The following is a 24,688-nucleotide window of genomic DNA, read 5'->3' as shown; positions in this document are numbered from 1 at the left end:
AATGAACCATATCTTTCACATTCCTGTGTAATGTATTCACTAAAATTATAACCTACTAAATAGAAAAACCATTGCTTTTTAAGCATGCAAAGTAATGAGCTGGCTTTCAAAGGGGATGTGGCACAGTGGACTATTTGCATGTTGCTAACAAAATTATAGTGTAAAGCAATGAGTGTGAATTACCATTTTGTCTATTGACAAGTTCCAAGAAAATCTGCACTAGTATTCAGAAACAAGATATCGATTGAACCAGAGCTACTATACTATAAAATAAATTCATCAGTGCTACAGCGTACTTTAAATTTGATCAAGATAGTAAGAAATGTACAATTGAAAGAGGAGTCAGGGAGGAGGGTATTTTGTGTAACCAAGGCTTTTCTCTGCAACACTAGAGAACCCTTAAGACAGTAAAACAGAAGGAATGTGTATTAATGGAACTTTCTTGAACCATCCAATAGAGTAAGTGTGGAGGCAGACCTGAAAAGTAGTTGTAATAAGGCTAAAATAATGCGCAGAAACATACAGAAAAGAAAATATGAAAGTTGACCCTGAACCAGTAGAGTTTATTTATTTATGGTTATTGGGAACAAAAGTTGGATGGGCAGAATAAGACAGAGTAAAACTGGCCTGGCGTGCTTTTGGTAAACTAATTAGGGGCCCTGAAGCAAGTTTCTGTTATCACTTACAAGGGAAGTCTACAGTCAGAGTGAAGTAGCAGTTTTGACTTAAGGTTGTGAATGTGGACTTACAATGAAAAAACGATATAAATGTTGAGGGTTGTTTAGTGATCACTGGAGAGATGTTTATCAGGATTTTTTAAGAGAACAAAACAAAGAAATTTATCTGGAAACAGTCTGGAATGGAAGATGCAATTATGGCTCTCATGAAAATCAAATGAAAGTGAGTTCGACTTACTGCCCAGTGAACACTTGGTAGGTGGACTGAGGAGATTGTTTGCTGGACTGAAAGAAATAAGACAGAACTGAGATGAACTATTTGTTAAGGTCATTACAAATCATACTGGAGCTACATGAATGCATATAGCTGAAGCCATTAGGGTATGGAGAAGTCTGGAGGAGGCCTTTATCATGCAGTTAATGTAAAATTGTTGCTTCTGCTGACGAGGATGCTGATGATCATATATCAGTTAATAACAGAATACATCTGTTGTATGGGCTATCATCTACACAACCAGAAGAAAAGGATGTGATAAGTCTATTTTCTTACTGTTCCTATATGATTGTGGCTTTGAAGCAGATGTCATACAGAGAAAAAGTGTTTTTCACAGTTGGATCTAAGATAAGAGTAAATAATCTAAATTTACTTGAGTGAGTTTGGAACAATCAATACAATTGGATTTCTGTACCATTCTTAAAATTGACAAAAATATATGATGTTAAAATGTTTAAATCTTTGAACTGGCATGCTGACATCTTCTCTCTCTCTCATATATGTGACACATGAAGTTTAGCTGTTATGAGATGTTCTGCCAGTAGTAGATCTTGGGATTTGACACTAATTAATACAATATTGGTATGTCTCACTTTTCTTGAGAAATTGAAAAGAAAGTGTTAAAAACATACTGATATTCAGTTTTGCTCGCAGATCTGTTAAGTAGTTACACTGGGATGCATAGAATTCTTTACCATGTGTTTATAAACAGATTTAGAGAAGATCAATAATTGTAGATTTGAGGTCTCTTTAATCTACATTGTGAATGATTGATGATAACATTGCTGCCACTCATACTATCATATTATTAAAAAAATCTATGATGTTAGAGAAATGCTTGTGCAGAATAAAGATCAATCTGAATGGGAAATAACAGATGAATGTTAAATCAACACACTTGTCAAGTACAAAGTGCAAGTAAGACTGTACTGGGCAGTTTCTTGTTACAGGTTTTTTTTCCCCCCTTCAGATAATACGGTGTTTCTGTTGCATTGCGTAATTAACAACTTTTGTTTTTTTCATACTGCTTGTCTGCCTCCTTTGCTTTGGGAAAGTATTTTTGTCAGCTTTAATGTTAATCTAGTGCTAAGACTAACACATGGTCATATTCTGTGATGTATTGTTTCTTTTTTAAGACTACAGAAAGATGTTCATAATTCCGTTAATATACTCATTTGCTTGCCTGATTCCAGGGTTGTGGAATCTCCTTATTTTTCCCTGTGTTACAGAAAATTATATATAGTGTATTAATATTACAAATTCATCAATGAGCAATGAAACAAATGTAATTTTATGTCAATTTTTCTGATGCATGTTACTGACACTAATCAGGTGATCTGCTTAATAATAAACCTGTACAGTATAGCCTGTAAAGTATGACTAAGTGAAGTATACACCTAGTAATTGTTATAACCTTTAATCACCAATAATTGTGTGGATATTCAAACACACTCACTTAGAAACAATAGCTGGTCACATGATAACAACTCAGTATCTCTTATTCAACTGCCGTGCCGTGACATGCGGCCGGCGCCGTTCGTAGCTAGGTGGCGCTTCCGTGCTCAGCCGAGTTGCGGAGTGCCTCTATCGCCATTTGCACGTACTGTCGTGGCGGCACTGTTAAATGTCGTGGCACTGTCACAACACTTTTCCTCCCTTGAAAAAAAAAAAAAACACTCACTTCCTTGGAGACATGGACAGTGCGGAGACATCCATGGCCTCTTGTGAGGCCCCGAGAAGGTCCCGCGGAGAGACACGAGAGTCACGAGAGTATGGTCGAAAATGTCCAGGACGGAAGCTCGTGCGTGGAACGTGCCTCCTGGACGAGATGATGGGTGAAAACTCCGGAGCAGCATCCATAGGTGTCGTGGACCTGGGGGTGTGCTCCAGCGAGATGGGTCCTAGAGAAGGCGGCGTCGCGACTGGGGCCGGTTCCGGCGTACTCGGAAGCGGTAGCGATGCCGGCTGCATCAACACGTACAGTAGATCGACAGCAGCGACAGGACTGGCTTCTCGGGTTGGTGGAGGCGAAGGAAGGGGCGGTGGCACCGGCGTGGCCACCACTCGTGGTCGCATCTGGTCGTAACGGCGAACAACCATGCCGTCGTCCATACGTATTTCACAAAGCCGGCGGCCGCGAAGAGCCTTGACCACCCCTGGAATCCATTTAGGGCGAGATCCATACCCTCGTGCCCACATGTCGGCGCCCATCGAGTATTTTCCCGCACTAGGGGACACAGCACAAGGACTGACAGGGTGAAGCAGGTGCAGTAGAGTGCGCGGTTGGTGGCCATGCAAGAGTTCAGCAGGGCTGCGATCACCCAGAGGCGTGAAGCGATAAGAACTCAGAAATTGCAGCAGAGCGTCATCTGTGGAAAAATCACTAAGGAATTTTTTCATCTGGCCTTTGAAAGTGCGGACAAGGCGCTCGACCTCCCCATTCGATTGCGGATGGAAGGGCGGTGCTGTAACATGATGAATCCCTTGTCCAGTACAAAAATCATGGAAGGCCTGCGAAGAGAACTGAGGACCATTGTCTGTGACGATCGTGGATGGAAGACCTTCTAGTGCAAAGATTTTGGACAAAGCCAGTGTCGTCGCTGCAGTGGTGGGCGACGGACATCTAACAACAAACAGAAACTTCGAGAAGGCGTCAATCAACAGTAGCCAATGAGTACCGAGGAAGGGGCCGGCAAAGTCAGCGTGCACCTGTTCCCATGGCTGCGTCGGATCAGGCCACGGAGAGGGCATTGTACGAGGTGCAGTCAGTTGTTGAGCACACTGACCACACGCAACAACCATGTGGGCGATGTCCGAATCAATACCCGGCCAATAAATGTGCCTGCGGGCCAGGGACTTTGTCCGAGAAATACCCCAATGGCCTTCATGCAACAGTTTGAGAACATCTTTGCGAAGAGAGGCTGGCACCACGACCCGTGGAGATGCGCCATCCGTGGCCAGAAGAACAACACCATCACGAACAGACAGACGAAGGCGCAAGGCATGGTAGTTGCGAAGGGGATATGATGCCCGGCCCTTGGTCCTGTCCGGCCAACCCCATTGAACAAAACCGATCACCTGACGCAGGACCGGGTCCCGCGCAGTAGCCGATGCGACCTGCCAACCTGTAAGTGGAAAACCCTCGACTGCACGACGTTCTTCCTCATCAATGTGGAAACAGAGTAGTTCATCACGATCAAAAACCGGGTCGGGGCCCAACGGCAATCACGACAATGCGTCAGCGTTGGCGTGCTGGGCCGTGGGGCGATAGTGAATCTCATAGTGAAAACGAGACAAGTATAAGGCCCAACGTTGCAGGCGGTGGACTACCTTATCCGATGGGCTGAACAGAGAGACCAGCAGCTTGTGGTCGGTGATTAGGTGAAACTTAGAACCATACAAAAAAAAACGCTGAACTTTTTTAGAGCATAAATGATAGCAAGCGCCTCCTTTTCGATTTGAGAGTAACGCTGTTGCGCATCGTTGAGGGTCTTGGAAGCATAGGAGATGGGTCGTTCCGACCCATCCTCATACCGATGGGCAAGAACAGCCCCTAGGCCATACTGTGACACGTCAGTCGCCAGAACCAAGTGCTGACCCGGACGGAATGTGGCAAGACAAGGCGCCGACTGCAAATGAGCCTTCAGGCGGACAAAAGCCTGCTCACACTCGTCGGACCAACAGAAAGGGACTTTTTTGCATAACAGCTGATGCAGAGGATGAGCTACCGCTGCCGTGGATGGAATGAATTTGTGATAATAAACAATCTTGCCTAGAAACGCCTGAAGTTCTTTGACCGTAGACGGCTGGGGTAGAGCCTTAATGGCCGCAACGTGCTGACGTAGAGGACATATACCCTCACGGGACAAGTGGAAACCACCGAGCGAGGTGGCGCAGTGGTTAGCACACTGGACTCGCATTCGGGAGGACGACGGTTCAATCCCGTCTCCGGCCATCCTGATTTAGGTTTTCCGTGATTTCCCTAAATCGTTTCAGGCAAATGCCGGGATGGTTCCTTTGAAAGGGCACGGCCGATTTCCTTCCCAATCCTTCCCTAACCCGAGCTTGCGCTCCGTCTCTAATGACCTCGTTGTCGACGGGACGTTAAACACTAACCACCACCACCACCACAAGTGCAAACCAAGATACACAATGAAGGGTTGGAAGAACTGTGACTTGTCCAGATTGCACCTCAACCCAGCTGAATGCAAAACCCGAAACAGTGAACGCAAATTGCGAAGGTGCTCCTCAGTGGAGGCCCCCGTGACAACAATGTCATCCAGATAGTTTATGCAGCCGGGAACGGAAGCCGTGAGCTGTTCCAAAAACCGCTGAAAAATGGCCGGCGCGCTAGCGACGCCAAATGGTAACCGCTGGTACTGATACAACCCACAAGGAGTGTTGATGACGAGAAATTCCTTGGAAGAAGCATCCAACGGCAACTGATGGTACGCCTCCGATAAGTCAAATTTGGAAAAGAACTGGCCCCCAGCGAGCTTGGTAAATAACTCCTCAGGACGGGGAAGAGGATAAGTGTCAATGAGGCTCTGAGCGTTGACAGTGGCTTTAAAATCACCACACACTTCCATTTGGTTTAGAAACCACCACGATTGGCGATGCCCATTCGCTGGAGGTAACAGGAAGGAGAATCCCGGAAGCCATTAACCTGCCTATCTCAGCCTTGACAGGTGCACGCAACACCACCGGAATAGGGCGTACCCGGAAAATCTTAGGGCGAGCTGTAGGTTTAAGAGTAATGTGGGCTTCAAAATCCTTGGCATGACCCAGACCAGCAGAGAACACGGACGAAAATTCAGAACACAATCCATCCAGCTGTTGATACGGAATATCAGACCAGCAGAGAACACGGACGAAAATTCAGAACACAATCCATCCAGCTGTTGATACGGAATATCCTCAGATATGAGGTGCACATCATCATCAATGGAGAACCCGAACAACTGGAAAGCATCATAACCGAACAGGTTTTCAGTGCCCGCATGATCCACCACATAAAACGTGAGGGGCCTAACAACAGACTTGTAGGCAGTGGAAGCATCAAACTGGCCAATGATAGGAATTTTCTGTTTATTATAAGTTCTCAGATGTCGCGTAACTGGAGACAAGGGAGGGGAGCCCAACTCCAAATATGTGCGAGAATTAATGAGAGTTACTGCAGAGCCAGTGTCCACTTGCATGCGAATGTCTTTATCCAGAACACGAACAGTAACAAACAACTTATTTGGCTGAGAAAGCACACAGTTAACATCCATGTCCGATGCCTCGTCCTCGTCGACGGGAACTTTAGGGGACTGACACACAGAAGCAATGTGGCCTTTTTTCCTACGTAAATTACACGTGGCCCAACATTTTGGACACGTGGCCCTGTCATGCTGTACGAAACAATGTGGACACGAAGGAAGTGCGGAACGAACCTGCTTCTGGGGTTGCTGTTTTCGCTGCGAGCGTTGCGGCCCAACGCGATGTTGTTTACGCGAGTGAACCGCCGCCACATCTTCGTTCTCCTGTGAAACAGGCAAATTGTCTGTGTCGAAAGTTGACTGTACAGTGCCTACATCACACCACGCGTCTATTTGCGAGCCAGCAGTGTGTGAGACTTCAAAGGATTGAGCGATGCTTATAGCTTCCGACAACGACGGATTTGGCAGTTGTAGGGCACGTTGCCAAACTTCTTTATCAGGAGCAAGCCGTAGAATAGCATCCCTAACCATTGAATCAGCATAAGACTCATGATGAGTGTCCGTTACAAACTGACATTTCCTACTCGACCGTGTAGCTCCGCCGCCCAAGCCTGGTAAGATTGATGGGGCTGTTTATGACACCGGTAGAACGCCACGTGGGCAGCAACGACGTGGGTGTTTTTTTGGTAATAGTTAGACAATAAGTCACACATTTCTTGGAAGGACAGAGAGGCAGGTTCCCGCAGAGGGGCTAACTGAGATAGCAGCTGATAGATCCGTGGGGAAATCCAAGATAAAAATAACGACTTACACATAGGAGCGTCAACAACGCCGAAAGCCAAGAAGTGTTGCCGCAAATGCTTCTCAGAATCCTCCCAGTCTTCAGCAGCCTCGTCGTAAGGAGGGAATGGAGGCAGAGAAGAGGAAGACAGACGATGAGTAAGCAACGTCGACAACGCCTGAATAGCAACCGTCAGCTGTGTTTGTTGTTCAATGAGCGCTTGCATAAGCTGTTCCATGTCTGCCCCGTCACGATCACACAAAACCACAACGCAGTGAAAATATCCGACCTCGTTACCAAAAAGTGTTATAACCTTTAATCACCAATAATTGCGTGGATATTCAAACACACTCACTTAGAAACAATAGCTGGTCACATGATAACAACTCTGTGAGAGACAGTTTCATGTGCAGGCATGATCTTTTGCACATGAAACCCAAATTATGAAAAAATTGTACAGGTACTTCCTACAGCTACTGTATATAATTTTTTTTTTTTTTTTTTTTGCAATCTGTGCCACTTTAAACTGTCTCAGCCCATGTGATTTGCATAAAACTAGATTTTACATGCATTTTATGTGCAACTGTAGACAGCTATATCATGGCAAAAGATAAAACTTTCACAGAACAACAGGATGACCATTAATTACATGTATTTGCCTACCTTCTTAGAAAATTTGAACTGATTCACCCAAGTTCAAAACATATAAGTGGCATGTGTAAAAAGTATAAAAAAAAACATGTTTTTCACATAAAATCCAAATGAAGCTAGATTTTTGAAAGCAAGTTTTCAATTTCATTGTGAAAATGCATTTTTTGTTTGTTTGATTCACTTTAAGCTGTTTTTGTGTATTCAGTTCATGTAAGAACGAATTTTACATGTTATCTTTGGCTTGAGTTTCAACCATCATATCTCAACAACGGATGTAGATTATGGGATTTAAAAAATTGTTTTGACTTTATCCATTCATCTTTCTGTGCAAAGTTTGAACTGATTTGCCCAGGTATAGAGTGTGTGCTTCAAAAACCTCCCAGCAAAATGTGTTTGTGCATGTAAAATTCAAACGAAGCAAGACCTTAGACCAAACTCCGACACAGCAGTGGGCCAAATTTGAACCATCAGTCTGATTCCAGTCCAGAGTTATTGAAGGGTGATGGTTTTGGCACATAAAATACGATTGAGGGTGACTGTTTTTGCACATAAAATCTGAATGGTGCCATTACATGAACATTAATTTCAGCCCAATGAAAATCTTTTGCAAAAGGAATTAATTGATTTGCACAATTTGCCAAGGTGCCAGCTCCAGTTTGTTGCTCAGACATTGCTTAACATACTGTAACATAGCTACAGTAAGACAGATATTTGAATGGCTGTACCAATGGCTGCTGGCCTGTGTTAAACCAAAAACCTTTGACCTCATCTTCCTAGCAGCAAGACCTACCCCCCCCCCCCCCCCCCAAACTGCAATTGTGTGTGAGGCCTTTTTCTCATTTCAGCACTTCCTTGGTGTAACTACATTTCTTAACATTAAATCTCTTGCCCCCTCCTCTTCTCCCCCGACATACATAAAGCATATGACACGACCTGGTGAGGTCATATCCTTGCCGTATTGTATGAGTGGGGTCTCTGGGGCCCGCTCCCGATTTTCATCCAAACCTTTCTGTCACTCCGTACTTTCCGTGTTCAAGTTGATGCCTCCCATAGTACCACCCCCCCCCCACCCCCCCTCTCCCCCCCAGTATTTAGGAAAATGGCATTCCGCAGGGTTCCGTATTGAGTGTGTCTCTATTTTTAGTGGATATTAACGGTCTATTAGCAGCTGTAGGGCCGTTGGTCTCACCTTCCCTGTATGCGGATGACTACTGCATTTCGTACTGCTCCACCAGTACTGGTGTTGCTGAGCGGCACCTGCAGGGAGCCATTTACAAGGCGCAGTAATGGGCTCTAGCCCACGGCTTCCAGTTTTCAGCCGTGAAGTCGTGTGTCATGCATTTATGTCGGCGTCACACCGTTCATCCAGAACCAGAACTTTACCTTAATGACGATCCACTCACTGTAGTGGAGACATATCGATTGTTAGGACTGGTTTTTGATGCCCAATTGACTTGGTTACCATACCTTAGTCAGCTTAAAGCAGAAGTGCTATCAGCACCTCAATGCCCTCCACTGCCTGAGCAACACCATCTTGGTCAATCCTGCCTTGACTATTTGAGTCCGGTTTATCATTCGGCGGTGCCCTCAATGTTGCATTTACTCAACCCAGGGCACCACTGTGGCGTTCACCTAGCGACAGGAGCTTTTGGAATGAGTCCAGTGACCAGTGCCCTGGTGGAGGCCAGAGTCGCTCCATTGAAGGTTAGACATGCACAACTGCTTGCCAGTTACGTTGCACTCATTCGTAGTTCTCCTGCGCATCCACATTACCGTCTCCTTTTCCCAATCACGGTGCTTCATCTCCCGCATTGGCGGCCCAGATCAGGGCTTAAGATTGCAGTTCACACCTGGCCACTTCTGTCTGAACTGGAGTCCTTCCTGTTACCTCCTCTCCTCGAGGTCCATTCACATACACCTAGACCGCAGATTCTTCTGGACCTTTTGCATGGCCCTAAGGACTCTGTTAACCCTGCGGCTCTCCGCTATCACTTCCTCTCAATTCTCGACATCTACCGTGGCCATGAATTGGTTTACTCTAGTGGCTCGCTGGCTGGAGGCCATATTGAACAGCACTCCTTGCCAAATGGCTGCAGTGTTTTCACTGCAGAGCTGGCGGCCATATCTCGTGATCTTGAGCACATCCACTCATGCCCTGACGAGTCATTTTTCCTGTGTACTGACTCCTTGAGCTATTGACCAGTGCTACCCTCGTCATCCTTTGGTAGCGTCCATTCAGGAGTCCATCTACGCCCTGGAATGGTATTTGTGTGGACCCCAGGACACATCAGAATCCCAGGCAATGAATTAGCCGACAGGCTGGCCAAACAGGCTAAGCGGAATTCGCTTCTGGAGATATGCATTTTCGAAACTGACCTGCTTTCTGATTTATGCTGCAGGTTTTTATGGCTTTGAGAGATGGAATGGCATAACAGTAGGCACAACAAACTGTGTGTCGTTAAGGAGAATATGAATATGTGGAAGTCTTCCATGCGGTCCTCTCACAGGGAATCTGTTGTCCTCTGCTGGCTCTGCATTGGCCATATGTGGCTAACGCGTGGTTACATCCTCCATCGTGAGGACCCACCTCAGTGTCGCTGTGACTCACAAAGGACGGTCCTCATCTCTTGCTGGACTGCCTACTTTTAACTTTCCTAACACCTTACCTTCGGTGTTGGGTGACAGTGCCTCAACAACAGCTCTAGTTTTACATTTTATTCGTGAGGGTAGGTTTTATCCTTTGATCTAAGTTTTAGCACATGTCCTTTCTCCCTCGGCGTCCTCCACCCAAGTGCAGAGTGGCTGGCTTCTCCTTTTTATTCTCATGGTCAGCCAGCCACGCTAATCTGCTCTCTTCCATTGATCTCTTCTACATGTTTCTTGCACCTCTCTGTGGTTATCTTGTCTGATTTTGTCCATTATAGAGTTTGTGGTCCTTCTGTCATTCGTGTGGTTTTCTCCTTTCTTCGAGCTGTGTTTAGTATGTCTCGATTATTTTACTATCACTATAGTGGAATTATTTTAATCGGGACCGATGACCTAGCAGTTTGGCCCCTCCCCCCTATTTTAAACCAACCAACCCTCTACCCTCTCCCCCACTTCCCCCCTCTACCTTCCCCACGCCCCTCCCCTCCAACTCCCCCACTCCCCTCCCCTCCACCTCCCCCACTCCCACTCCCATACCACCGACCTCTCCCTCCCCCACTCCAATCCCCCCGACCTCTCCCTCCCCCACTCCAATCCCCCCGACCTCTCCCTCCCTCACTCCAATCCCCCCGACCTCTCCCTCCCCCAGTCCAATCCCCCCGACCTCTCCCTCCCCCACTCCAATCCCCCCGACCTCTCCCTCCCTCACTCCAATCCCCCCGACCTCTCCCTCCCCCAGTCCAATCCCCCCGACCTCTCCCTCCCCCACTCCAATCCCCCCGACCTCTCCCTCCCCCACTCCAATCCCCCCGACCTCTCCCTCCCCCACTCCAATCCCCCCGACCTCTCCCTCCCCCACTCCAATCCCCCCGACCTCTCCCTCCCCGACTCCAATCCCCCCGACCTCTCCCTCCCCCACTCCCCTCCCCCGACCTCTCCCTCCCCCACTTCCCTCCCCCGACCTCTCCCTCCCCCACTCCCATCCCCCGACCTCTCCCTCCCCCACTCCCATCCTCCGACCTCTCCCTCCCCCACTCCCATCCCCCCGACCTCTCCCTCCCCCACTCCCATCCCCCCGACCTCTCCCTCCCCCCGACATCTCCCTCCCCCACTCCCATCCCCCCGACATCTCCCTCCCCCACTCCCATCCCCCCGACATCTCCCTCCCCCACTCCCATCCCCCCGACATCTCCCTCCCCCACTCCCATCCCCCCGACATCTCCCTCCCCCACTCCCATCCCCCCGACATCTCCCTCCCCCACTCCCATCCCCCCGACATCTCCCTCCCCCACTCCCATCCCCCCGACATCTCCCTCCCCCACTCCCATCCCCCCGACATCTCCCTCCCCCACTCCCATCCCCCCGACATCTCCCTCCCCCACTCCCATCCCCCCGACATCTCCCTCCCCCACTCCCATCCCCCCGACATCTCCCTCCCCCACTCCCATCCCCCCGACATCTCCCTCCCCCACTCCCATCCCCCCGACCTCTCCCTCCCCCACTCCCATCCCCCCGACCTCTCCCTCCCCCACTCCCATCCCCCCGACCTCTCCCTCCCCCACTCCCATCCCCCCGACCTCTCCCTCCCCCACTCCCATCCCCCCGACCTCTCCCTCCCCCACTCCCATCCCCCCGACCTCTCCCTCCCCCACTCCCATCCCCCCGACCTCCCCCTCCCCTCGACTCCCCCTCCCCTCGACTCTCCCTCCCCTCGACTCCCCCTCCCCTCGACTCCCCCTCCCCTCGACTCCCCCTCCCCTCGACTCCCCCTCCCCTCGACTCCCCCTCCCCTCGACTCCCCCTCCCCTCGACTCCCCCCCTCCCCTCGACTCCCCCCCTCCCCTCGTCTCCCCCTCCCCTCGACTCCCCCTCCGCTCGTACTCCCGCACTCCCGTCCCCTCGACCTCGCGCACTCCCGTCCCCTCGACCTCCCGTCCCCTCGACCTCCCGCACTCCCGTCCTCCCGCACTCCCGTCCCCTCGACCTCCCGCACTCCCGTCCTGCCGCACTCCCGTCCCCTCGACCTCCCGCACTCCCGTCCCCTCGACCTCCCGCACTCCCGTCCCCTCGACCTCCCGCACTCCCGTCCTGCCGCACTCCCGTCCCCTCGACCTCGCGCACTCCCGTCCTCCCGCACTCCTGTCCTCCCGCACTCCCGTCCTCCCGCACTCCCGTCCCCTCGACCTCGCGCGCACCCCTCCCCTCCCCTCGACCTCGCGCGCACCCTCCCCTCCCCTCGACCTCGCGCGCACCCTCCCCTCCCCTCGACCTCGCGCGCACCCTCCCCTCCCCTCGACCTCGCGCGCTCGCCTCCCCTCCCCTCGACCTCGCGCGCTCGCCTCCCCTCCCCTCGACCTCGCGCGCTCGCCTCCCCTCCCCTCGACCTCGCGCGCTCGCCTCCCCTCCCCTCGACCTCGCGCGCTCGCCTCCCCTCCCCTCGACCTCGCGCGCTCCCCTCCCCTCCCCTCGACCACGGGCGATCCCCTCCCCTCCCCACGACCTCGCGCGCTCCCCTCCCCTCCCCTCGACCACGGGCGATCCCCTCCCCTCCCCTCGACCACGGGCGATCCCCTCCCCTCCCCACGACCTCGCGCGCTCCCCTCCCCTTGACATAGCGCGCTCCCCTCCCCTTGACATAGCGCGCTCCCCTCCCCACCCCTCGACCTCGGGCGCTCCCCTCCCCACCCCTCGACCTCGGGCGCTCCCCTCCCCTCCCCTCGACCTCGGGCGCTCCCCTCCCCTCGACCTCGGGCGCTCCCGTCGACCTCGGGCGCTCCCGTCGACCTCGGGCGCTCCCGTCGACCTCGGGCGCACCCCTCCCCTTCCCTCCCCTCGACCTCGGGCGCACCCCTCCCCTCCCCTCGACCTCGGGCGCACCCCTCCCCTCCCCTCGACCTCGGGCGCACCCCTCCCCTCCCCTCGACCTCGGGCGCACCCCTCCCCTCGCCGCGACCTCGGGCGCACCCCTCCCCTCGCCGCGACCTCGGGCGCACCCCTCCCCTCGCCGCGACCTCGGGCGCACCCCTCCCCTCGCCGCGACCTCGGGCGCACCCCTCCCCTCGCCTCCGCTCCCCTCGGCGTCGCGCGCTCCCCTCGGCGTCGCGCGCTCCCCTCGCCTCGCCTCCCCTCCCCTCGGCGTCGCGCGCTCCCCTCGCCTCCCCTCCCCTCCCCTCGGCGTCGCGCGCTCCCCTCGCCTCCCCTCCCCTCCCCTCGGCGTCGCGCGCTCCCCTCGCCTCCCCTCCCCTCCCCTCGGCGTCGCGCGCTCCCCTCGCCTCCCCTCCCCTCGGCGTCGCGCGTTCCCCTCGCCTCCCCTCCCCTCGGCGTCGCGCGTTCCCCTCGCCTCCCCTCCCCTCGGCGTCGCGCGCTCTCCTCTCCTCGCCTCCCCTCCCCTCGGCGTCGCGCGCTCTCCTCTCCTCGCCTCCCCTCCCCTCGGCCTCGCGCGCTCTCCTCTCCTCGCCTCCCCTCCCCTCGGCCTCGCGCGCTCTCCTCTCCTCGCCTCCCCTCCCCTCGGCCTCGCGCGCTCTCCTCTCCTCGCCTCCCCTCCCCTCGGCCTCGCGCGCTCTCCTCTCCTCGCCTCCCCTCCCCTCGGCCTCGCGCGCTCTCCTCTCCTCGCCTCCCCTCCCCTCGGCCTCGCGCGCTCTCCTCTCCTCGCCTCCCCTCCCCTCGGCCTCGCGCGCTCTCCTCTCCTCGCCTCCCCTCCCCTCGGCCTCGCGCGCTCTCCTCTCCTCGCCTCCCCTCCCCTCGGCCTCGCGCGCTCTCCTCTCCTCGCCTCCCCTCCCCTCGGCCTCGCGCGCTCTCCTCTCCTCGCCTCCCCTCCCCTCGGCCTCGCGCGCTCCCCTCGCCTCCCCTCCCCTCCCCTCGGCCTCGCGCGCTACCCTCGCCTCCCCTCCCCTCCCCTCGGCCTCGCGCGCTCCCCTCGCCTCCCCTCCCCTCGGCCTCGCGCGCTCCCCTCGCCTCCCCTCCCCTCGGCCTCGCGCGCTCCCCTCGCCTCCCCTCCCCTCGGCCTCGCGCGCTCCCCTCGCCTCCCCTCCCCTCGGCCTCGCGCGCTCCCCTCGCCTCCCCTCCCCTCGGCCTCGCGCGCTCCCCTCGCCTCCCCTCCCCTCGGCCTCGCGCGCTCCCCTCGCCTCCCCTCCCCTCGGCCTCGCGCGCTCCCCTCGCCTCGCCTCCCCTCCCCTCGGCCTCGCGCGCTCCCCTCGCCTCGCCTCCCCTCCCCTCGGCCTCGCGCGCTCCCCTCGCCTCGCCTCCCCTCCCCTCGGCCTCGCGCGCTCCCCTCGCCTCGCCTCCCCTCCCCTCGGCCTCGCGCGCTCCCCTCGCCTCGCCTCCCCTCCCCTCGGCCTCGCGCGCTCCCCTCGCCTCGCCTCCCCTCCCCTCGGCCTCGCGCGCTCCCCTCGCCTCGCCTCCCCTCCCCTCGGCCTCGCGCGCTCCCCTCGCCTCGCCTCCCCTCCCCTCGGCCTCGCGCGCTCCCCTCGCCTCGCCTCCCCTCCCCTCGGCCTCGCGCGCTCCCCTCGCCTCCCCTCCCCTCGGGCTCGCGCGCTCCCCTCGCCTCCCCTCCCCTCGGCGTCGCGCGCTCCCCACCCCTCCCCTCTCCTCGGCGTCGCGCGCTCCCCTCCCCTCCCCTCTCCTCGGCGTCGCGCGCTCCCCTCCCCTCCCCTTTCCTCGGCCTCGCGCGCTCCCCTCCCCTCCCCTTTCCTCGGCCTCGCGCGCTCCCCTCCCCTCCCCTTTCCTCGGCCTCGCGCACTCCCCTAGCCCCCTCTGCCCCCTGTATCCACACCCTCCCTCTGTCCCTAAACCCTCCCGCTCTCTATCCCCTCGCCTTCTTTCTCCTGCCCCTCCCAGTCCCCATCTCCGTCTCCCCCTGCCTCCCACCACCTTCGCCCCTACTCTTTACATTTTTGGAGTAAGTATTTCACTTACAGATGGGAGTGCCCATTTTGTAATTCATTAATAGGATCGACTGAATAAATAATTTACTATATTACTAGAAGATTGTCATTTCTTTGTTAGCATAGTGGGACATATGAAACCACTATGTTCATATTAATTATAATTATCTTTGTGGTTTAGGTGTAATTAAGTTCATATTTAAGTAAAGTGTTTTCTCACTACTGAGAATGCAGTAGAGTGGAAGGTATGTTTTCCTCATATTCTACTTCAGCATAGCTTTCCTTTATGTATCTTTCTTCCTTCTGTCTTTCTGAGGAAGGTGACACTTTTTATAAGAGCCAGGAGAATGAAGATTCGAGTCCTGTTTGCCTTCTCCAATTTAACTTTTATATCGTTAAACGAAATGACTTTAGGGGGACGCTTTAGTGACACTGCTGGATGTACAGGTGGAGAAATGAACATATTGATATGTGTGACACTGCACATGTCCAGCAAGGGTGTCTGCAGTGGAACAAGGCCAGTATTGCAGGCTGGTCACGTTGAGTGTCTGTAGAAGGCCTAATATAAGGCAACCCAGCAGCTGTCTCTGCCTCAGTTTGCTACAGGCTCTGTGGCACTAAGAGATTTTACTGTGTGTATGCTGCTATGTACCATGAACTTTTGGTTTCCTTGAGCTTCTGCGTCATCTCTAGACCACACCATTTATCTGACACCAGCCTATATGGCTATTTCCCGTTCATTCTCTGTCCTGACTTTTCTATAATTGCTGACTTTATCCCACACATTGATTAAAATACCGTTTTTGTACTTTTTGCTATTAAACATTGGTACATGGTGTTTAGCTAACTGTACAACATTTACTTGATCTAGAGATAATCATCATTAGTGACACGTTTGTCTTTGAAAATTATTTTATTAGAAGTTATAAAATAGAAACACAATTCGTGAATAAATGGAGGTACTAATTGTGTGCCAGCTTCTGAATTAGCTACTTTTGCTATGTTTAGTGCTATAAGAGGTAAATAAAAGTTACTGAGTATGAAATCTTTCTGGCTGATTAGCATATGTTAGGTTTCTGTTTGGTGCTGCAATAAGATTATGCATTCTTTCTTATGTTAGTTATCAATATGTCCAGTACACTGCAGAAGTATTGGTTAAAACTACGTTTATGTCTGTTTTCTGATGTTGATACAATATTGGAGAGTGCTGAGGGAATAAAAGCAATAGGAGGAGGTGTTGTAACTACTCACCATATATGTGAAGTGTTGAATGGTATGACACACACACACACACACACACACACACACACACACACACACACACACACACACACACACCTGTATTATGTCAGTTGAAGTGGTTGAGAGGAATAAGGAGAAAGAGATGGAATGAAGGAAAGAGAGAATACCATTTGGGGAGGGAGAGAGGAACAAGATATGAATGTGGCATCAGTGAGCCCACCGTGGCACAGGCAAGAGAAGCTGTCTGTGGCACTTGGTGAAGTGAAGTGGATAAGTGTGTGGGGAACAAGATAGAACACAGGGTGAGGGAAATCACAGAGATAATGGTGTGAGCATGATTAAATGATTAGTTGGATCAGGTTTGAATGAAATAGAAGAAACGGTAATAGAAGAGGGCAGAACATGCCATTGTGAACAACATGTTATGACTTCAGTGGCTGCTGCACTACACATGCCGTATGTGCCCATCCCACAAGTGTGTCTGAACTGTGTAAATTGAAATGTGTTTATGACACATCCTATGATCCTGCAGTCCTCCTGGCCTCAAATTCTACTAGCTCCTGTCCAACCCCTACCACCATCTCTGTGAGCCATTGCTTCCACCTCTCTCCTCTCCATTTTGCACTTGAGCTTGATCCATCGATTGATTAATCTACATTCACACAGTTTTCTTCCCTATTTACCTCTTCCTCTGTTCTAATCCCCTCCACACCACCACCAGCCCATTCCTCTCCTTCATTGTATGTGACTTCTTTTGTTTTTCCGTGTAAGTGTTTGGTTTTGTATTTTCAAATATCATCTGTTCTACACAATTCGTAATTTCCATTTGATGAAGTGGACTGTCTTTCTCTCACTTTGTGTCCATATTATACAGTCCATTGCAGTTTACTCCCCTTATCAAGTGTCCCTTTTCAATATTTTGCTGGTATGAATGAATTCTCAAGTCAGAAAGTTTGAAACCAATTTATACTTTAATTCCAGACATGTTAGCACATGTTTTAGGCTTTATTCCCAGTGTGTGTTTTTCCTTTTCTCATGACATGTTATTACACTGCTCTACTACTCAGTATACTTTTTCGAATCAGAGGTTGAAGGGCAGAGTTTGATCATTGGTATTAAAAGTAGTTCCAGCACTAGGTCGATTGACACAAGCTCTGACAAGGGAACAGAAACCATTAAAATTGAACAAAGCTCCAGGGCCTGATGGAATCCCTATCAGATTATATACTTAATTTGTGGCTGAGTTAGTCCATTGAACAAAAATCTGTCCTCAGTTTTTGGAGAAAAGCACAGGTCAGGCCCAGTGACAAGAAGTGATCCACAAAACTGATGTCTATTATCCTTGACATCGATTTCTTGTGGAATGTTAGAACATATTCTGAGCTCAAACATAATGAGATATCTTGAACAGAATGACCTCTTCTATGCCAACCAGCTTGGATTCCAGAAACATTGATTGCGTGAAACCCAGCCTGCACTTTTCTCACATTACATACTGAAAGTTGTGCATCGAGGCAGGCAGGTTGATGGAGTATTTCTTTATTTCTAAAAATCTGTGCTTCTTGTCAAAAGTATGATCATAGATGGGGTATGAAGTGAAATTTGTGATTGGATTGAGTATTTTTGGTAGAGAGGATGCATGTTACCTTGGATGTAGAAGTAACTTCAGGTGTGCCCCAGGGAAGTGTGCTGGGACCTTTGTGGTTCATGTTGTATATTAATGACCTTGCAGACAATGTTAGTAGTAAAATAAGGCTTTTTTTGCAGATGATGCAGTTATCTTCAATGAAGTATGTCTGAAAGAAACTGCATAAATTTTGTCAGATTTTGATGAGACTTCAAAGTGGTGCAAAGATTGGCAGTTTGCCTTAAATGCTCATAAATGTAAAATTGTGCACTTCACAAAAAGAAAAGAAAAATAGTATCCTATGGCTATAATATCATTCAGTTACTGTTGGAATCGGCCAACTCATACCTCTGTGTCACACTTTGTAGGGATGGGAAATTGAATGTTCACATAGGCTCAGTTGTGTATAAAGCAGGTGTCAGACTTCAGCTGATTGGTAGAATACCAGGGGAAGTGTAATCAGTCTACAAAGGAGATTGTTTATAAATCACTTGTGCGACTGGTTCTAAAATATTGCTCAAGTGTGTGGAACCCGTAACAGATAGGACTAACAGGGGATATTGAACGTATGCAGATAAGGACGCACAAATGGTCACAGGTTTGTTTAATCCATGGGAGAGAGTGACTGAGGTACTGAAGGAACTGAATTGGAAGACTCTTGAAGAATGATGTAAACTATACTGAGAAAGTCTTTTAACAAAATTTGAAGAACCGGCTTTAAATGACCACTCAAGGAATATACTACAACCTGTATATATTGCTCACGTAGGGATCACGAGGATAAGATTAGAATGACGACTGGATGCACAGAGGCGTTCAAACAATCATTCTTCCTGCACTGCATATGTGAATGGAATGGAAAGAAACCCTAATAATACCCATTACCATGCACTTCATGGTGGTTTCCACAATGTTGTTGTTGTGGTCTTCAGTCCAGAGACTGGTTTGATGCAGCTCTCCATGCTACTCTATTCTGTGCAAGCCTTTTCATCTCTGAATAACTATTGCAACTTACATCCTTCTGAATCTGCTTAGAGTATTCATCTCTTGGTCTGCCTCTGCGATTTTTACCATCCACACTTCCCACCAGTACTAAATTGGTGGTCCCTTGATACCTCAGAATGTGTCCTACCAACTGATTCCTTCTTCTAGTCAAGCTGTACCACAAGTTCCTCTTCTCCCCAGTTTTGCAGTTTTGTTCAGTACCTCCTCATCTAATCTTCACCATTATACTGTAGCGCCACATGTCGAAAGCTTCTTTTATCTTCTTGTATAAACTGTTTATCTTCCATGTTTCACTTACATACACTCCCTACAAATATTTTCAGAAAAAGAGTTCCTGACACTTAAATCTATACTCGATGTTAATAAATTTCTCTTCTTCAGAAACGCTTTCTTTGCCATAGCCAGTCTACATTTTATATCCTCTCTACTTCAACCATCATCAGTTGTTTTGCTGCCCAAATAGCAAAACTCATTTACTACTTTAAGTGTCTCATTTCCTATTCTAATACCTTCAGCTTTAGTTAATTTAATTCGACTGCATTCCATATCCTCATTTCACTTTTGTTGATTTACATCTTCTATCGTGTATTTTACCCTGCCACCATCAGAATTTGAAAGAGAATATTCCAGTCAACATTGTCAAAGGCTTTCTCTAAGTCTACAAATGCTAGAAACATAGGTTTGCCTTTCTTTAACCTATCTTCTAGGATAAGTCGTAGGGTCAGTAAGGCCTCGCGTGTCCCAACATTTCTACAGAATCCAAACTGATCTTCCCTGAGGTCGACATCCACCAGTTTTTCTGTTCATCTGTAAAGAATTCATGTTAAACTGATAGTCCGATAGTTTTCACACATGTGAACACCTGCTTTCTTTGGGATTGGAATTATTATATTCTTGAAGTCTGGCAGTATTTCGCCTGTCTCAACATCTTGCTCACCAGATGGAAGAGTTCTGTCATGACTGTCTCTCCCATAGCTATCTATAGTGCTAATGGAATGTTGTCTACTCCTGGGACCTTGTTTCGAGTTGGGTATTTCAGTACCCTGTCAAATTCTTCACTCAGTATCATATCTCCTATTTCATCTTCATCTACATCCTCTTCCATTTCCATAATATTGTCCTCAAGTACATCACCCTTGTATAGACTCTCTGTATGCTCCTTCCACCTTTCTGTTTTCCCTTCTTTGCTTAGGATGAGTTTTCCATCTGAGCTCTTGATGTATATACATGTGGTTCTCTTTTCTCCATAGATCTCTTTAATTTTCCTGTAGGCAGTATCTATATTACCCCTAGTGATATATGCTTCTACGTCCTTACATTCGTCCTCTAGCCAGCCCTGCTTTGCCATTTTGCACTTCCTGCCGATCTCATTTTTTTAGACATTTATATTGCTTTCAACTGCTTCGTTTACTGCATTTTAATATTTTCTCCTTTCATCAGTTAAATTCAATGTCTCTTCCGTTACCCAAGAATTTCTACCAGTCCTCATGGTTTTTACTTAGGTGATCCTCTGCTGCCTTCACCATTTCATCTCTCAAAGCTACCTATTCTTCTTCTGTTGTATTTCCTTCCCCTGTTCTTGTCAGTCATTCCCTAATGCCCTCTCTGAAATGCTCTACAATCTCTGGTTCTTTCAGTTTACCCAGGTCCCATCTCCTTAAATTCCTATGCTCTTGCAGTTTCTTTAGTTTTAATCTGAAGTTCAGAATATAGATGTAGAAATAATACTGTGTTCACATTTGAGGTTAGAATTCCAGGGCAATAACTGTGAACTGGTAATAATCCACAAATAAGTGTGCGCATGCCGCACGTGCGCGCGCGCGCGCGCACACACACACACACACACACACACACACACACACACACACACACACACACTATTTTGTTATTCCATCCTGAATTTTCCATTGTTTGATAAAGATAAGTGTTAGGTTCAAAGAAAACCATCAAATTCAAATGGAAAGAAAGGTAAAGAAAATGAGGAAGTGGGAAGAAAATGAAGAACTAGAAATAAAGAATGAAAAGAAATTATTGAACATGTAGAAAGGCAGTGGCAGTAAACAGAGGATGTAAATGAGAAAGGAGGGAAGGGATGGAGTGGACGATAATGGGGAAGCAGAGTGTCATAAAATAAAGGCAGAGCAGATGTAAAAGTTGTATGCTGTCAGGTTCGTTTCTATTTCTGAAGAAACTCGTGGCTCCAAATATGAGGGATGGGGATGAGAATGATACTAACAACACTAGCTTTTATTTAGGCTACAAAGCCAATGGTCTGTTGTAAACAATTTCTCTGTTGCCATTCGTTTTCATGAAAAGCTTGGTTTGACTCATACCAATTTAAAATGCTGGAGAAAGTTTGCAGTTTAGTTGATAGACCTACACTTTCGCTAATGGCAAGGTAGGAGCAGTCTGTGGAATTGGTTGGGTGTATTGGACAGATTTTACCGTTGGTGTGCTCATGTGGAGTTGTACATGTGTAAGGAGACATCCCACCCCAATGATGATTACTGAGCCGCAGACAGGCACTTAGAAAAGACAACCACACTCTCACAACTAAATATTCACCCATAGCTTTTGCCAGAAAACAAGAGTACACACACATTCACATAATCACTCAGACACAACCTATGCACACTTGACCACTGTCTCTGGCCATTGCGTTTAAAGTCTCTGAGAATCAGATCCAAACAAACCACTCCTCATGCCTGCCTAATCTCTCGTCGGCAGCTGCTAGGCTAGCAGCAAGAATTGGTGCCAGCGCTGACTGCAAGCTGAAGGGAGTGGTAGGATGGGGAGAAGCAGTATTAATGAGAGAGTAGGGAAGCAGCATATGCACTCAGCTGCAATGGATATAACACAGTAGGTAATATCCAACAATAACGAACATAGAACCAACATTTTATTGGCAGTCAATTCTTCCCCGCCTTATACACATCTTTCAAGAGGCCTACTTCCTTCTGAGGTTATTTCTGAATTCAGTGAAGGTATTTTAAATCTGTCATGTGACTTCAAGGAAATGTATATTTTTATCATCAAATGTGTTTCGTGTTATTGAAATAAAATATCAGTGGTCTTAATGAAACACACTTACCATTTGGGGTGCCTTCTCCATCTAAAAATGGTTCATTACAAAGGATGTTGATATTAGTACTTAAGATTTTTGCTCACATCAGGAAACACCTTCCGCTTGCAAGTTTTTTTAGATATTTGTTTGCACTATTGTTTTTTGCACTGTAGCAGCAATGACAGATTGTCAACTTACGTCATAATTTACCCTTGAGATCCCTAAGTTTGTCAGGGTAAAATGCTAAAACTTGTCTCGAAATTAGGGAAATATCAATGAATTTCACTTGGGGAAACCTGGAGCAACCCTGGACTGAAGCAAGCAGACAACCATGCCACAGACATGCAGTTGGGCTTCCTACAGCCAGCTTAACTAGTTTAAAAGGGGTCAAACAGTGGCCTTCGAAGTGGCGACATGGTCCTTTTGGAGAACTGCCACACAACGTGGAGGTGCTGTGTCAGTTGGGCAATATTGCTGATGTCAGTGGTTATGTGAACATTCTCCCACCAGTAGATGAGTTTCTGGATGTCCACACAGCACAGAAGCGTGCCAGCATCGGGGTATTATAAGGGTAGCGATGGCAGATTGGACAGCTGCCACAGCACAGATAAGAGAGCTTATGAGCCTGGACATGTCAACACAAATTGTTGCAAACCAGGTATTAGCAATGGGACAACAGGCACACACAGCTCTAGTGTTCTTCCACACATGCCAGTGCATTGATGTGCACATCCTGACTGGTGTGGTCAGAGGATCACTTCAAAGCACTGTTGTCTTCAGCGATTGAAGCAGATTCTGCCTACATGCAAGTGATGGTTGTTTGCGCATGTGATGTAGAGCTGCTGAGTGCTGTCTCACAGAGTGCATTCATCCAAGACACACTGGCTCCATCCCTGGCCTTATGGTCTTGGATGTGATGAGCTATAACTCTTGTTCACCTTTGATGTTTCTGGGTGGCTCATTAACCAACACTCAGTGAGTGCGGAATGTTGTTAGACCTGTTCTTTTGGTGTTCTTGCAACAGGAAGGTGATGTGTTGTTCCAACAGGATAATACTCATCCACACACTGCCTGTGAAACTCTCATATGCTCTGTGAGACATACATAAACTTCCCTGGCCAGCATGATCTCTGGACTTGCCTTCAGTCAAGCAAGTGAGGGATATAATATGAGAAGAAGAGACTTGTGTGGCTTGACAACCAACAACTCTTACAGAATTGCATGAACAGGTCAAGCAGGCATGGCATAACATATCCCAGGACAGTACTCGCTATCTGTACAATCAACTGGCTGCCAGAGTCATTGCCTGCATCTGCCCAAGGAAGATACACCCTATTGTAATATGTATGTTTCAGCATGGATCGTCGTGTGGTACCTCAGAAACACTTGTGCTGTTGATCTGTAAATGTAATTGTTTCATGTTTTCCATATGCACTGTTGAAACAATAGATCTTGTATGAACTGCAAACCTCTAAAAGAGTGCACTAATTTTTTCCTCTGGCAATGTATTTTCACAGTAAACTAATTTTGATGGAGAAACATTATCAGATTTAGGAACATATATTTTACTATGTTTATTTAACACGTTCCCAGCAGTATACAAAGGCATACACAAAGGCACGTAGCACAGAATGCATATAACAGAGAAGAGATCTGTGCACATAACATAACAGATATTTTGTTTTAGAAGCTTGATCCAGTTGGAGAACACTTTTAACACCAGATCTTCCATACAGATAATCATTGTCACTCCACTTTTCTTTTCCTACTTGTCTGATTTTCATTGTGGTAGTTTCTTGGCCAACTTTCATCTTTATTTGTTCTCTTCCACGACCTTCATTATTTCTCTACTTCATTTAAAAATCTCTCTCCCCCTCCCTCCTCCCTCCCCCTCACTAACTCCCCCTCCCCATCTCCTCCTCCCCCTCCCCCTCTCCCCCCCCTCCCCCTCCCCCTCCCCATCTCCCCCTCCCCATCTCCCCCTCTCCCCCCTCCCCCTCCCCATCTCCCCCTCCCCATCTCCCCCTCTCCCCCCTCCCCATCTCCCCCTCCGTGTCCCCTCCGCGTCGTCTCCCCCTCCGCGTCGTCTCCCCCTCCGCGTCGTCGCCCCCTCCGCGTCGTCGCCCCCTCCGCGTCGTCGCCCCCTCCGCGTCGTCGCCCCCTCCGCGTCGTCGCCCCCTCCGCGTCGTCGCCCCCTCCGCGTCGTCGCCCCCTCCGCGTCGTCGCCCCCTCCGCGTCGTCGCCCCCTCCGCGTCGTCGCCCCCTCCGCGTCGTCGCCCCCTCCGCGTCGTCGCCCCCTCCGCGTCGTCGCCCCCCTCCGCGTCGTCGCCCCCCTCCGCGTCGTCGCCCCCTCCGCGCTGCCCCCCCCCCCCCCCCCCCCCTCTCTCTCTCTCTCTCTACACCGACCTCTTTGTCCCTTCTTATAATTTTCCTGTTGTTTCTGTCCGTTTCTGTCTCTCCTCTCCCTGCGGCGCTACTCCTGTTTCCCCAGTTTACATATTAATTTTTAGCACTCTATGGTTGCTTTTGAGCTTGGTTTCCATCCTGAATCTGATGATTACAGGCAGCTCGTTGTTGATATTCTGTTAGAAAGAAAAGTTAAGTTTATAGCCTGTTTGTTTTATAACCATTAAAGAC

At 49.7% G+C, this 24,688-nt stretch overlaps 1 protein-coding gene across 3 annotated transcripts in view; it reads left to right on the top strand.

The window, feature by feature from the left end:
- Positions 1 to 24,688, top strand: part of LOC124601276 (dihydroxyacetone phosphate acyltransferase) — a 125,860-nt gene that overhangs the window by 54,910 nt on the left and 46,262 nt on the right. The gene's annotated exons all lie outside the window — the stretch shown is intronic.

This window comes from Schistocerca americana, chromosome 1 (genome assembly GCF_021461395.2).
Source record: "Schistocerca americana isolate TAMUIC-IGC-003095 chromosome 1, iqSchAmer2.1, whole genome shotgun sequence".
NCBI classification, from domain to species: Eukaryota; Metazoa; Arthropoda; class Insecta; order Orthoptera; family Acrididae; genus Schistocerca; species Schistocerca americana.
Note: the sequence above shows the minus strand (reverse complement) of the source record. Positions and strands in the feature narration are given on the sequence as shown.